The 15,023-nt window shown below is 36.3% G+C and overlaps 1 protein-coding gene across 7 annotated transcripts in view; it reads left to right on the plus strand.

Moving 5' to 3' along the window:
* Window positions 1-15,023, plus strand: part of LOC149542888 (Transducin/WD40 repeat-like superfamily protein) — a 233,109-nt gene that overhangs the window by 47,057 nt on the left and 171,029 nt on the right. The window lies entirely within an intron of this gene.

The following is a 15,023-nucleotide window of genomic DNA, read 5'->3' on the forward strand; positions in this document are numbered from 1 at the left end:
TTGCATAATCGGAGTCAGATTATATCCACCCCAACTATTGGATATATTCAGTATTCAAAATCCATGAAGTAACTTCGGGTGGTTGAAGTGTTCAATATGCAAGAGGAAGTCATTGGTGGGTAGCGTCCAGATCGAATTGGATATCGTTTGAAAGTGGAGTTTGATTTGAAGTCTATCTTGTGGTAGATTATGCCTATCTAAATGAAATATTAGATAGGTGGACATTTTCAGCAATAGTAGTTTGAGTGACATCTGAATTTTGCAAACATGTTTAGGCAGCTACCCAAATTCATTGTCAAGGATAGGATCAAGACCTTGAAGAAAGGCTCTACAATATAAAAAGAGAGCTTTCTTATTTGTCTCAATCAAAACATGGGTTACTTTGCAAGTTGGAAGCAATAGAGAAGTTTTTATCCACCATGGAACAACTAGATTCAAAGAGTAAACAAGTGAACCTCCTCGCTGTGAAACCTTTGGCTAAGCCAGCTTTGTTGGGACATTTGGATAAGGAGGTAAGACTTACAGTCATGCAGTGTATTGTTCAGGTTATGTGAATAACTGCACCCTATGAACCATACAGCAGGGAAGTGATGAAAGGGGTATTTCAGTTGATTGTACAAAAGATTTCAAAGATTGTGTAATATTCATAATGCATCCTTTGGTAAGGCAATCAATATTCTAGAAACAGTAGCACAACTTTGTGCTTGGTGGATTATGTTGGGTCTCGGTTGTGAAGACTTAATTCATGAGATACTTCATTAGTTCATGATTGTGATGAAAGGGGACCACAAGAGAGATGTTTTACCCTTTATGCTGTCCATTATGTCCTTGATCATTGAAGAGAGTGATGATGATTCATAAAAAATATTTTCTACCATATGGGCTGAATTGAAACAAACACGTCACTTCTTTTGATGCTTATAGGTTGGTTAGCCATATCATCAACCAATGTGAGCAGAAATTGAAATCATTCTCAGCAAGGTGCAAGATTGTAGAAGAAAGGGAAGAATATTTGTTTTCAGCCTATAATTAGGGATGAAAAGAAAGACAACACTAAGTGTTATGGGCAGCTTAACGAGGATGAAGCTGGTGGTATTATGGAGGACTACAAGGCTGAAAAAGACACAACTTTGGATCAGCTACCTGGGAATTCATAGGAATCTCTGTGCATTATGACCTCATGTTCGTTGGTTGATGACCATGGGATTGGTGAATCATCTTTTGGATCAGCGAAATGTGTAGCAATACTTGAGGGTAATTGTTCTTATGATGATAATACCTTAAACCAACATGGCTTTGATTGGTTAGAACATAGTAATTCACTTTTGAGATGGATGCTGATTGGATAATGGATAATCCGCTATTCGAGTCCGATGGTGGCACACTCATTGATATTTATCAAGAGTTTCGGTCAGATATTTGTTGTATCCAAGAGGGTGCTGCCATGATCGAGGGACATAATGCTGATTTCAAATCAGCCTCGGATAGAGATGTGGCAAGTAGTAAAGCTAGAGTGCATACAGTGAGAGGAGCAGTGTTGTGGCAGTTTGATATTTCAGATATTCTACTGATTTCTCATATGGAACGATAGGATATTCCAGACAGTTGGGGAGGTGGAATTTTTTTTGTTGTTTGTGGGACCCAGGGGGATCAACCACATGGTCCGTATTATTTCAAGGAGTTGGTTGGCATGATTTTGAGTCCCCATCTCTGTTTGATTCTAGCAGTGCTTGTGATCTCAATTGGAGAGAAGTTCTTAGTTGGATTCAACATTTTCTCATATATGTTAGTAGCACATGGCTGGTCGAGATGATAGATTATGCACATATAGTAATAAAGGATCTTGGCATTAGCATGATTGGTGCATTACAGGTTTTTGATCTAGATGTTGACAGTATGTATCTATGCTTGGTTGAGGATTTTGTTGTAATTCTATTTAGTTTGAGGCTGGATGTGATGATGATTAGAGTTGCATAGTTTATAGGTGCAATGTTTCTTCATAGAGTTATATGGGATCCAGGGATCCGGTTGATGGATGGGTTGCAAAGTGACACCTTGCTTTGCAGCGTGTTTGGATTTGCTTTCAGTTTGGGCTACAAGTCTACTTGTAGATATATATGGGATCTTGGTACTGATTGCTTGAGGACAAGCAATTTTAAGGAGGGGAGATTTGTGATATCCCCTTTTTGGGACATTAGAAATATTGAAGTCTTACCATTTATAGTGTTAAAATTGACTAGGAGAGTGTAGACTCAAATTATTAAAGGGTCAATTTAATGTTATTAAGAGGGCAAAGGGTCAACTATTGATGTCACTGTTATACTGTTAATGATCATAACCAACCTGACAAATAACTGTTTCGATAAATTGGATTTATTGTTTGCAAGAGATTACAGCATTGGTGTGTCATTATATATAAGATTGCAAGACCTGAGTTATGGAAAATTAATCAAGAAATATTCTCCACATTGTTGAGACACAGTTAGACCTCTACGCACTAAGGAAAGTATGTAAAAATAAATGTATCTAATATGCAAAACAATGGCTAGATAACATACAATCTAAACTCAACAATTAAAGGATGCCGTCTGTTGGAAAGGGAGTGCTCGTGCTATTGTAGGAGAGTGAGCTCGAGCTGCTTGGGTAGGCGATGCCAATGCTGCTATAGTATGAGGACGCTGTTAGTCCACCAGATAGTCTCCCACAAATCACTTCCAGTCTACGTGCCTTGGCTTCATTGTTATTACTTGCCCTTGTAGTCAACATTTTGTAGGAGGTTGCTGCTGTGTGAGTCCACTATGGAGCCGAGTGTGGTGCCGGCTTGTTGCTTCCTAACCTGTACGTTGCCAACACTGTCTTTGCTCAATGAAGAATTGCCCACTTTGCCCTCCATCCAAGCACAACTCTGCCATAAAGTGACCTGTACTTGCCAATGTCTTAAATTGATTTCAACCACCTATTCTTATTCTTGCTATTAAGCTCCAATCTCCGTTCTGAATATTCAAGGTGAGTACTAGGTTTGCGTCTAGCCTCACTATTTTTCTCAAGGGGTTTCATCCTTAGGAAATATCTAGTCACATTTAAGCAACCGTTTAGGATTTAAATAATAACATATATTCGTGGTCCCAATCCTAATGTAGCTCCACGCTTTTATAACCTCAATATGAGAGAAGAGAAACAAGTAGGCAATGTGGGATTAAAAGCCAATTTCCTCTTTTATTCGCTTAAGTAACTTTATAACTTCATAACATTAATCTGCCGAAAGAATGATTGGATACCCTTAGTTGTTTTAGGCATCTGAATACTATCGATGGTTGCTATCCTTTCAGGATCTATTCTTATCCCCTCCTTAGAGACAATATGACCTAATAGTTTCCCTTCAATGACCCCAAAATGACATTTTTTAGGGTTTAAAGAAATTCCGAATTTAAGAGCTCTTATGAAAATTTTCTCCAAATGTTTACAATGATCTTCCGCTCTTTTTGAATAGGCAGTGAGGTCATCCTGATAAACTACTATAATTAAATCAATTAATCCATCAAAAGCAACATCCATTGCTCTTTGAAAAGTGGCTGCCGCATTTGTTAACCCAAAAGGCATCCTAGCATACACACAAGTACCCCAAGGAGTTGTGAAAGCAGTCTTATACTGTTCAGACTCTTTAACTTTAACTTGATTATAGCCTGAAAATCCATCCATCATGGTTAACAGTTATTACTAGTTACCTTTTTGCAGTAAGATCTCCATACTAGGTATGTTCAAATTTCTGAAATCTATACATAATCGTATATTGCCGTTCTTCGTTCTCACTGGCACTAAATTTGAAACCCATGTATAGTGCCTAATAGGTTTAATGATTCTGACATCTCTTAACTTAATGAGTTCATCTTTCATTTTTGGGGCTAGAGTTGAATTTATTGGGTGTTGTCTTTGCCTAAAAGGTTTAGCATTGGATTTTAAAGGTATCTCATGTTGAAACAAGTCTTCCCTATAAGCTTTAAGTTCATCATTACTCCAAGCAAAAAAATGTCTGTACTTCCTTAACAAAGAAATCAAGTCAGCCCTAATCTTGGATGATAACTTCTTCCTTATATAAACCTTTTTGGGAGAATTTTCGCTTCCTAAGTTTATTTCCTCAATATCGTTTTGGATTTTAGTGGATTTGTTAGGTTTTGCACTTTCTCTTTCATCAAAGATCCTTTCTAAGGCTACTAGACCCTTAGGTATTTTGTTCGTTCTTAATTGAACTATTTCTTTCCGAAATAGTATTTCCTTTCCATCCTTTTCTTCCACACATCTGTTCCATTCAATGAATTGATTTTTCGCAATCCTCCTGACAAGTTAAAAACCTAATAATATCTTTGTCATCTTCAAAGATCTGCCAGTTTTGCACGTTATCTGAAATTGAAGGTCTGTTTTTCATTTCTACTTGAATAACCTCATCAAATGGAAGATCAATTTGTCTAATAGCAAGGTTGGCCATTATATCAGCCAACTAGTTAGCTGAGCTATCAATCCATTCTATAGAAAAAGCATAAAAAAATTCTAACAAATTCCATAGATAATTACGATATTGTTTTAACCTTGGCTTCCTAGTTGAAAACTTATGCCTAATTTGGGAAACAATCAAATCTGAGTCCCCTAAAACAGCGAGTAATTTAATCCCATAAGCCTTAGCAATGTTAAGACCAATAATCAAAGCCTCATATTCAACAATATTGTTAGTACATTCAAAATTTAATAGGAAAGAAAATTAAAAATTTTTACTTGATGGCGAAATAAATATAACACTGCCCCATTTCCTTCCTTACTACAAGCACCGTCAAAGAACATTTGCCAAATATTATTACAATCTTCTTTCACATGTACTGAAATTGGATTAATAATTTTAGAAGTAGGTTTAGTTATGCTTACTTGGAAGTTATCCATGTCAGAATGGCAAAAGTTGATTTTAGGATCCAGAATATAATCCTCAACCAGGTAATATGACTTGGGTTCTCTCTCAATTCTGATTTTTTTGCCCTCTATTGGTATAGTAGCATAAGACAAATCTAGCTGTACATGACCACCAACCAAATTCGACCACTGTCTAGATAACAACATGCCATAACTCGTTGAAATCTCAACTACAGTGATGTGAGTCCTGTATGATATATGTGGAAATGATGGAAAACAAAATTCAACATTTATAATAATTCCAACTACTGGCCAGATTTATTATCCATAGCGTAGCATTTGCCAAAAAGTGAGACCTATTTCTTTCATTACATCAGCAGACATGATATTAACTGCTATGCCAGAATCAATCATACAATTCTTTATCAATTTATTATTTATCAACAATGTTAAATAAAATGGGTTTACTTGATTTGAATTTTTATTCAATGCTGTTCCTAGATACACAATAGGCGGTTCTTCATTATTTCTTGCATCATTTTTATTACTAATATCCTCTATGCTAGATAATATCTTCAAAGTTTCATCCCTGTAATCAGAAAATTTCCTCATTTTCATTAGAGGAACAGTAATTTTCAACTGAGACAATGCATGATTCATAAAGTTATGACAGTCAGATATTTGCTTACCATTACTATGTGTAACTAGCTGTTTGGTTAGCCTAGAAGACTGATTATTTTCTTTTTGCTTACACTGAGTTTGATTACCAAATTTTTTGGATGTTTCAACCTGCTGCTGATTCTTTGCAAACATATCGGTCAGATTACCTTGATCAATAGTGTTGTATTTATTTCTTCTTTGATATGTGTGTTTAGCATGTTCTACAACTGCAATGGTATAAGCCTTCCTTTCTTCTGCTATCAATCTGCGTAAAATAGGTGTATCTTCCTCATCTAAAAACACTTGTTGGATACAACATTGTGATTAAAACCCTTATAGTGACAATTAGAATTTTGGTCCTCGTCTGTAGAATCATCTTCATCTCTACCCCATAGTGGTTCTGATGATATGGTGTTAACCACAGGTTTTTCTTCACCTTCCTGATTTTCCTCCTCGAAAACAGATTGTGCAACAACGCAATACTTAGGATCATGGGGCAGCCTACATACAACACAGCATGGCCTGTCATCAACAATTTTGATTTTCTTTAAAGAATCAAGGGTGTCCTTAGCATAATTCGGTCTTTCTGGTTTCCCATCATTCCAATTTGTATTGTAAGGCATGTATTGAAGTCTTACCCTATCATTTCTGTGGAATGATGGTCTTTCATTTCTATTTTGTTTAACCTTCATTTCTTTTAGCATATCCATTATTTCTTTTAATTCATCTTCTTAGGGTTTTTAGGATTATATAATTTTGGGTGATCCTTTTTGTTGATTCTGCCTGCCACTTTCCTATCATTTTCAATTGTCATAGCAACTTTGAAAGCTTGCGGCAACAAAGAGGGTCTTTGAGATCTTATCTCATAGTGAGTTTTACTATCAAATGCACTTAAGTAGAAATCAATAAAACATGAATCCACTAGTTTAGTCTCTCTAGGGATCTTGTTTAAAAGTTTGTTAAATCTTTTATTAAATTCTGATAATGATTCATTTGTATTCTTCTTAATACTTGTCAATTCATGTGATGCAAAAGATGTGTCATTATGATCACCAAATTGTTCAATAAACTGATTAGCAAAATTGCACCCTCCAAAAATGGATCCATCCGACAAACTTCTATACCACTTTGCAACATACTTAGTTAATGATTGTACGAAAAGTTTCATGAATACATCTTCGTGATCCTCTTCAAAATCTTCAATTACATTTTTCAAATTAATCACATGTCGCTCAGCAGATTCTGTTCTGCTTCCTGAAAATTTTGGAATATCATTCCTTAAATCATTTGATATTGGATTTGGATACCCTCTAATCCCATTGAAATCAAGCTGTTTATATCTCTCAATCATCATAGGCTGCCTTATTGCTTGATTCTTAATGCTTTGATTTTGAACCATATAACCTTGTGTGTTCTGATTGTTATTATTTTGATTCATACCATAGGGCTGTCTAATGTTTCCACTATTTTGCGAAACTTCTCTGGTATGTTGCCCAGTATTCCAAGCCCGTTGGTTATTGTTGAAATGCCTGTTAAAATTATTATTTTGATTCCTATCCCTTTTGTTCTCATATAACGGATTAACGTAGTGACAAATTGTGATTCCAGATTCTTTCTATGAGGTGGATTGTACTTTGATGATGTATTTACTTCATTTTGCATTTGATCAGACCTCTCTTCTTTCCTCCTATCTGACTTTTCTTCATTACAAGCTTTTCTAAGTAGGGAAGCAATAAGATCCTTTGATATCCCTATTTTTTCAAGGATATCATTTGGCTGCATTTTTAATGTTTTGGCTAATATTGCACTATTACCATTCGTTGTTTCAGCCATTTTCTTTATAATTATATCCCATTGCATTATCTGCTCTTGTTCTTCGTCATCCTCAACATGAGTTATCTCACAATTTGGCTCTTCGTCTACCCTAGGAATGTGAAAAAATGGATTACAGTTTTCATCATCCTTTTCAGGACTATTATGACTTGAGTTGTTTCTTTCATTTTGCTTGTTGGTCTTTTCCTGAAAACTTTTGTGTCTTGTGTAAAGCATTTTTTATTTTTGACTTTTAACTTTCTTCTTTCTTGGTTTTTTCTCGAAAGTTAGCTACTCAAGTCTTTTAGGTCTGGGATTCATAGACCTCCTTCCCCACATACACCTCAAAAGAAAACAAATGCTCTTCAATAAAATATATTAATAAAACACAATAGAGTCACCACTTTCTTTTAGAAAGAAAGAAATAAATATCTAGGTGTTTATATAGCAAAGTTAATGCCAACAATAACTTGAGAACGATTTTCTGAAAATAACAATAGAACTTTAGACTTAGTTGCTTTCAAATTTGTATGTAAAATGGAGAAAACTTCAGATTAAGCAAGAATTATAGCTTCAAACCATAGTTCCAAGAATCACGGTGATTTACGTGATTCGGTGATTCAATTCAAGCCAAACGATTTTTTGTGAATTGGTGAACCAAATCAGCAATAAAGGGTTTATGAAATAGGTTACTCACTAAATTTCAAGGGTTTTTTTAATTTGCCGATTTGTGGCTGATTTGATTCCGATTCATGGCCGATTCACAATTCGATTCAGCCTCGTCGATTTCGATTCTTGTTACTTTTCTTCAAACACAATCAGAAATTTTAACCTCAGGAAGAAATTTTATTGCTTAAATGCTGATACGAAAACTAATCTATAGAATCTGAAAATTATAAAATAGGAAATGAGAATTACTGAAAGAAAACTTAGTAGTATATTCATGATTTGGGCAAATGCTTACAAAATTTGAAAGCTTACCACAAAGTCGTGTTTAAATGAAACTCTACATTGGTTTGATGGAGTAAGTATGCAAAGCTTACTTGCGACTTTGTCCTTAGTAGAGTTGTCAATCTGTTGGTTATCAAAACCGTTGATTAGAAACTTACAAACCTTGCCTGCTCGATGTTGGGATATCTAATCATTTTTGGCCAACTTGACAGGATAGATCAATTCAGTCTAGATCTTCTATGCTTTTGGCTCCGCAAAACCAAGGCTTGTACACCTAATCTTGGATGACAAAACTTCGATCCAAGATATTTTATAGCGAATAGATAAAATGCAAGGACAACTTCCTCAAGTGGCAAGATTTTAAAGAAAGCTTTTGGATTGTGATTGGTTAATATTATTCTTCAAAATTTGATTACTTTAATAGGGTTGTGAGTGCTGAAATAAGATTAAAATGAATTACTAAAAACAAATAGATATTAAACCCTTAACATGACAAGATCAAAATATTGCCAACAAACAAATAGAGAAAAATGAGCAATCAAAGATCAGTGCTGAAATTCAGATGGGCGATAGAGTCAAATTTATAAGTTTTTATATACAACTTTATCATATTATAATATTAAATCTATGAACAATTTAATTATTGGGATGTGTCAAATTATTTTGTCTTATGCATATTAAAACCAATCTATAATGTTTTAACCTTTAAAAGGACAAAATAGATACAAATAAGGAAACAATTATAATATTCCACAATATTTGTATTTATCAGGTCTAAACAGCATCAAATAATTTAATCCACTTATCCCAATAGTAAAGTATTAATAGAAAATGAATAAATCATAAAGGACGAACTATATAACATTCAACTCTAAAATCAATGAAAAACCTTACTGATTATATTGCGGAAAAATCTGTGTTGAGGACACTCAATCGTAGATGCTCCACTCAACACGATTTTATATTACACAATATTGAAAATATGCCCAATAATCTCAATGTCCTGGAGCTTAGATCAATTTTGATTTCTTCCAGCAAAGGAATTGTAAAAATCTGTATGTCTTAGGAATGCAAAGAAAATATTTTTTGTTAAATGCCTCAATTGTCATGGTTTGATTTTCCCTCGTATATTTATAAACAATGAAAAGGTGCATGAGTGAACAGACACACCCATTCAACACCTGATCATATAATCTTATAGGATTACAAATTGTATTCATCTAATACACCCAACCGCTTCAAGATTTAATAAATTCAATAGGCAACCCAAACTATAGAAAAACAGCAGAGCCTTCCATACTACGATGGAGATAATGATGATGCGTCTCCCTTATTATAGAAATCATATTGATTCGAAATATGCCTTGAGTCTCCATGTTCCAAGCTCGTTTCAATCCTTATCCTTCATCGCACAAGACACAAACCTGCAATCAAAACGGAACACCATTTGACATGTATAACATTAATCGAAACTCCTAAATCATCGATGAAGATCTCCTTGCTTCAGTGGCTTTTCAGAATCGTCTCTGACTCCACTTTGACTGAGTATATCCATACGTAACTGCATGTGTATTGCATTTGTGAAGGTATATATTATTGTTTTGTTGTTTTCAAATTATTCTCGTAGGCACACAGATGGTGATTCGAACATATCCTTGCTCTCTATTCTGTTTTTAAAAAAAATCCATTGGCTTTGTCAACAAATTTAATCGTTTGTAATCGAAAAGTCTTCAAATTAATATTTTCATTGCCAAAATAAATTGCACCCTACCAATACCTCAACTTGGGGCTGGAACTCTTATTCCCCATTGGGTATATTCCTTCTTTCAATATTGTATTCAAACATGAACTTCGGGCGCCAAATCTCAAAATCATTACTCTATGCATATAGTGGCTTAGTCTTATAACAACTTCCATAGCCCTACTATAAGGTATCACAAAGCATTCATTTTGAATCTCATATTGCGATGACCAGAGGTTCCTCTTATTTGTTTCGAACTGGGTGTCTATAATTAACTGTTGGCTTGTATGCTCTGCAGGTTTGCTATGGTGCTATTGTTGCATTAAATTGAAGGTTTCTTATGATGTTGAAAAACTCCAATCTGAAAATATCCTTTCTACGTAGTGTTTAATCGGGCACACCAAGAGGAGCCTCGACAATAAATGATTGGAGAGCACTCTTTCTAGCCTTCAATGCTTGGATGTGCATGCAACTATATATTCCTGTCCTTGCCTTCATAGGCACCATCCATATGGTTCAGAATATTTTATTTGTGTCAGCTTCTTCCAAATACCTGAAATTCAGGTTGTTTGCTATAGAAAAGTATTTATTAACAATTCTCCAATGATTGCTTGCATTTCAAATTCATTACTCGATGGTGAATGAGAATCGCTTTCTTGCTTCTGCGTGACTATTACTAGGCGTAGATGCACTTGGGATCAACAATCTAGCAAGGCAAAGACTGAACATTCAATTTCCAATATCATTCTTCTTCTAGTGAAACATGATATCTGCCACCGTATTCATGTCTGATCCAATTCAGTCTACATACTTTTGTTACTGATTCTTCTTTCATTTTTCTCAAAAGACTGCCAATTGCTGCATATGGAATACATGCTGTGAGGCCATTCTATGTTTCCCTTTTTTATCTGTTCCTTTTATACTCAAATGGTGCCTGAACATCAGATCCTCCGAAAAGATTCTTGCTCAGTAACCAACTACATATCCACTATCCCGTTCATTATAAATGCCTGACCCGTGACTTCCATGGTGAGTGGGTATGACCTGAGTTTCTCACATCAACAACTATTAGTGCTTTATACACTCTAGGTTCTTGATAATTATTCCATGTATCATTTGGTGAGCTTCCTCACTGCATATACATGTCACTCTATTTGTAAGCTTCAATAGACACATTTAGTATCACTGAAAATTGTACTTACCTCCTTATCTTTGAATAGTCTTCAGTTATAATCAATTTTGCCCGAATATGTTTCAAGGTTCAACACATTTTCTGAGTAATAATTGAATCTGAGTAATCTACATGTATGGTAGGAGCATCCTTGATAAACTGAATACCCTTCTCATTCATTCCTCACGAGTCTGGTATACACAAAGATGAAATTAAAGTATCTCCCTGATGTGGTTGCTTGCACAGTTCTACTTCAATCCTCTAGCTCTATAAATCAGTGACAAAAAACCTCAACATTGTTTCACAAATGGAGACACAAATTTTAAGCTCCATCAGAGCCAATTGAGTACACTGAAGAGAGTCCACCGTCACCTCAAGCTCTCGGGTGAGCTCAACCACCTCCTCTTTCCCTAACAACTCCTCATAGCAGGTGCTACCCTACTCCAAAAGGTAATTGTAGAATGGATATATCACAAATACCAATGTATGCTAACCCCACATAGTAATCCAATTAATACATAGGAAGTAAAGCACAAAACATACCACAATACCGGTAGGCGAGGAAATGATTTCTTTATTAATACCAAAAACCAACATGAGTACATTACCAATGTTCCAAATATTTATAGATGAATCGGTTAGTTGGAATCCAACCGATGCATTTCCTCACCACCTAACTACCCAACTCGACTAGCTTTGACAAGTACTAAATGTAACAAGTACTTTATTTTGACTACATCATCCCCCTCAAAAAATAAGACATCTTCTAGATGACTTTAGAACATGAAACAAAAACAAGTTTAATTGTTTACCGTACAGGGTAAAGATACTTTAACGCATGTAGTTTAGCACGATACAACACAGAACAAATATTTTATTCATATATGCAATATGCACTCAATGCTTACAATCCGAATACAATGATTACAATGATGATCCAAGGTCCATTTCAGACGGTGTACATATACCTTCTTGAAGGGGTGAGTCAACCGTCACGCGCCCGTTCGGATACAATTCTACTCGTTGGCTACAATATAGATTTTACCGACATCATCCCCCCCAAAAGAAAAGTCGTCTCTGGACGACAATTACAAAATATTCGAGATAGATTAACAAAACGGAATATTAATTGACTAACTGTAACAAGATAGATCTGTTTTCGTTACAACATATTCACATTCCTCTCTTGCCTGCACCAAACTGGTCTCCGAAAACATGTTGCATCTGTAGCTTTTGCTAACACAATATTGTCATCTTAGCCAATCTGACCTTGATAGCCACCTATGCCGCCTTCTCTGCTTCCAACTTCTCTGCTTCCAACTCTTGGGTACACTGAGCCAATTGTCACTCTACTGCCTCCAATTGGATGATCAGCTCCTCCCAAGCTCTCTATGCATTCACCAAGATAGCCTCACATCAAAACACCTACTCCAAGTGCCTCAAAATATAGCAGTCCTCTCGAAAGGCTTCTCCAGTGCTCTTTCCACCTCTGGCATACAAACACTCCATGCTTGCAGCAGCTCTGTCTCATCAACTGGTCACACTTTTCACGATCGATAATTGAACTGACTGGGGGTCTAGGGGCAACGACCCTAATGGGGTCGGGGGGTAGCGTCCTCACAGGTTCCTAGGGCAAAGCCCCAAGCGCCTTCCTTATTGTGATACAGGGTGGGGTTGAGGGGCAACGCCCTTGCCACCAAGCCCAAATTAGCACCCTCAAACCCACACAAAAGTCCATGGAACACACCATTTTTGTGATTTTCTTCTTACCCCATACTCTTTTCACCAACCACTTATGTTTTCTTCATTACCTGTTTATGTCTGTCCCTCCGGTATTATACGTTTTCCATTGTCAACTGTTTTGATCTGTCCTCGTTTTTTTTTATAACCTCCCATCACCCTTCTTCTATGTCGACCCTTGTATCAACTTATGTCGTACGATCGTGCAGTGATGTTTTATAATTTCTTCATACCTTGTTTGTACCCTCTTCTCATTTCAAAGGCCGTACGGTATTATCTCACTTGCTAAGTGTTCTACCTCACCTGTAGTGGTGGCTGTACAACCACCTATAACTCCTGTATGAGCCATACGATGGACCTGGCTTGCATGCTTCTAATTTTTGTCTTCGTATGACCGTACAGAATCGCTCTTGATGTTCTACTATTGTCCGTACGGTGACCAATTCCTTCTTTATGAATGCCATAAGGTGACCAATTACTACGTCACCTATAGCTGTATGACAATTGTCTTTGCGTTCAACTTGCAGTATGGTATTTCCCTGCTACTGTATGGTGATTTTCTGACTGTACGACATGACTTTTTGTGTTTCTCCGTACTTTCCCCCTACAGGTATGCTCGTACGACCGTACGGTGTCAAGTGTTTATTGTTCAAATTACTCTCTGTTGGGCATTGATTGCAAGGCATTCATTGGCTGGTATGTTGTTTCGTTCCGTTCCTTCTTGCTCATTATACGGAATTGACTTTCCTCTAGATACTACTCTCATATATCGTACAATGATTATTTCAGTAATTTACCTCCTACTAGGCTGTACGGCTTCGTTTTGTAGTGACCATTACCCCTTCTATTCTCCTCCACACATGGTCGTATGTCGGTTGCTTTTTAGGATCTCCAAGACTGTACAATCCTTTTCCCTTTGTTGGCAATGATTGCTCTTGTACACGTTTAGCAATTTATTGATGATAACCGTACTTCCTTTTTTCGTACGGCCGTACGGCTAAGCCTCTTCCATACACACGGGCGTATGGCTAAGCCTCTCCTTTTGCTTGTCTTCTTGCCATAGAAAAGGCCATACAGTATCTTTCGCAATGTACTTTAGTGTGTCTTCTCTTGTTGTCCACTGTGCTCCAAGTGTCGTACAATGCTATTCTCTTGTCTACATTCTCAGTGGGTACTACAATACCTCTTCACAATCTTAATTGTCCGTACGGTGAGCTTATATGCCTTTTGTGCTTTAAAAATTCTCAAGACCGTACATTCCGAGTCCATATTTCCTTATTACGCATATTAATATTTATCTCTTTTATTTAGCTTACTTCTAAAAAATTTAATGTTTTATTTTACTCTTTATTTTACATATATATACCAATATTTATTATTTTTAGATTGTCTCTCAATTGCTCGTCCATGGAGGTGCCTTATTTCTTTCATGATAGACTTCCAGCTTCGATCCATTCACTACATTGGTTACTTCTTTCCCATCGAGCGTCCATAATTTTATTGCTTTGTTATCACCCACTTCGCAGATTTTATATGACCCGACCCACTTTCTTTTAAATTTTCCTAGTCTGATTTTGTTGCGCCCATTATACTTCAGCACTAGTTGTCCTGATTGAAATCTGTTCAACTTTAAGTGCTTGTCATGCCATGCCTTATACTTTCGTGGTTCATTGTGCCTGCAATCGTCGCTCATCAAGTTTATTTAAATTATACCATCCCTCCCTTAGACTTTCCATATTTCCAAGTTTGTTTTCAATCGCAATCCTTGAACTTGGTACCATAAATTTTGTCAGTTGCCACTCCTTGCCGTCAATAACTGTATTCATGATTCTAGAACCTTCACTCCATACAATTGTAGCTTTTATTAAGCCCTTCCTCTTTGTTTCCTATGTAGACTGTATGATGTGTTTTTCTCATAGTTCCAAAAATCGCCATGAAATCGCCGAAATCGCCGAAATCGCGATAAGATTCATGGCTCCCGATTTTTTTGGAATCGGAAATCGCTGGTGGCGATTTTTTCGTGTGAATCGCCTGAATCGCCAAAATCGGCGA

The sequence above is a fragment of the Cupressus sempervirens genome, chromosome 8, assembly GCF_028749045.1.
Source record: "Cupressus sempervirens isolate cs-2001-9-10 chromosome 8, ASM2874904v1, whole genome shotgun sequence".
NCBI classification, from domain to species: domain Eukaryota; kingdom Viridiplantae; phylum Streptophyta; class Pinopsida; order Cupressales; family Cupressaceae; genus Cupressus; species Cupressus sempervirens.